Source organism: Ipomoea triloba, chromosome 6 (genome assembly GCF_003576645.1).
Source record: "Ipomoea triloba cultivar NCNSP0323 chromosome 6, ASM357664v1".
Classification (NCBI taxonomy): Eukaryota; Viridiplantae; Streptophyta; class Magnoliopsida; order Solanales; family Convolvulaceae; genus Ipomoea; species Ipomoea triloba.
The window spans coordinates 13,251,439-13,253,421 of record NC_044921.1 but is presented as its reverse complement, the minus strand read 5'-3'; positions in this window follow the sequence as shown (position 1 = coordinate 13,253,421).

The window sequence follows — 1,983 nt, the reverse complement described above, 5'->3', positions numbered from 1 at the left end:
ATATATATATATATATATATATATATATATATATATATATATATTTTGTACAATTTCAAACATGGATAACTCAAAATCAGGTTGGTTATTTGGTTGTTCTCCCCGTGGGCCCCACATGAGCTGACAAAATTTTCTCCTTGCAGGAGAAAAATACCATCAAATTTGCATCACTCCATTTGTTAAAAACTCACCTCTAAGTTTTTATTTCTTAAAATTGGTGCCAACATACACTAATGGGGAAGGCCTAACCGAATCTCAGTCAATTAAGTCACAATCACCCACCCTCCAGAGAGTATTGCTACAAAAATGACACATTCAGTATAACATTGTTATTTTTGTTAATTTCCAACTACTTACTATTTAAAAAATGAATTCCCCTTTTCCTTTTCGTTTGTATGTAATTGTAAATGGCAATCGATTTTGCCGCCAAAAACAGGATGTAAAAAAAAATGAAGGAAACATAAAGAAATGATCAATCAAAGAAAGCTTCAGAAATGGTGGCGAGTTGTTGTTGAAGGTCGAGGATATCTGCTTGGGCACGCTCCCTTTCTTGCGCGTCGACGTTCCCTGCAGATAGGGTCTTGGATCTGTTGGAGATTTTCCTGTGAATGCTCCTTATCTTTCTGTAAGGCCATCGCAGCAGCCATCTCTCCTGCATATCTTCTTCATCACTGTTGGGCAAATGTTCATTCTTCTCGCGGCTTCCTCTATGGGCCAGATGAAGGTACCTGCGAAGTCTTTTAGTCTCAGCTTCCCCGTTCTTTCCCTCTGAGCTGAAAGGGGGATCTTCTGAGCTTTAACTTCCACCCCTCCTCATATATATATATATATATATATATATATATGTATGTATGTATGTATGTATGTATGTATGTATGTATGTATGTATGTATGTATGTATGTATGTATGTATGTATGTATGTACTTACAGAGTCAAAGCGTGTCAATATTTATTTGATTGTGTACTTGTGCAATATATTGTTAGGTGCCAATAGCATTGTAAAAAAAAAAAATTGAATACGGAGTATTATGTATTTGAATGTAACGATACTATTGAGACGGATGTCAATCAATAATAACACCATTGTAGGGTGTGTCCTTAACAATGAGAAATCATCATACAATTTGTAAGATTTGAAAAATCCATGTCATGAATTTTATATTTGAACTCTTCACGGCTTACACATTATCATTTGCAAACATTCGCCACAATCAAACAAGCCATGCACATTTTTCATTAAAAGCGGTAATCAAAGACTTCAATGTGCACACTTGGTGTTTTAATTAAACCAAAATGGCTTGTTTAAAAAAAAAAAAAAAACCAAAAGAGTTAAGTTAATAAAAAAGACACTAAAGTGACTTGTTGAGTATGTTAACTTTGATATTTTAGTATAAACAATTAAGTTAGCCACCTTGAGCTTAGTTTGACTCAAATTGTAGTTTTGTAAACCACACTTGAAAATTATAAAAAGATATAGAATTTATTTAGCCCTCATTCTAGATTTTAACTTGCCCAATACCAGTAAAAAGTTGAGAAAATGTATAAAAAATTGATGAGACTTTGCAAAGGTCATTTTAGGACCATAATTATTTATCCCTCTTGCGTGCACGTGCAAAAAAAAGCCTACTAACAACATATTTCACAAGTAAAAGTATATTTTTACTCATCTTTAAAAGTATATTTTTAATAATCTAAATTTACTTTCCCTCAATGTGAGATAAAGACTTTTTCAAATCCATTCCAAGCTCTTTTATTTATTTATTTTCCAATTTCACGGGTATATTATGATAATTAACTCCTCATTAACTAATTAACTATTTTGAGTGTATAAATATACAAAATAATCTCCTAACATATGAGAAATCAAATTCACCTTAACCTGATTTCAACCGTTAGTACGTAAACCTCACTCAAAATGACCACTCATATGCCAAATTTCCAACATGCATATTATTCTCTTTCTACTATTTTAGCAATACTTG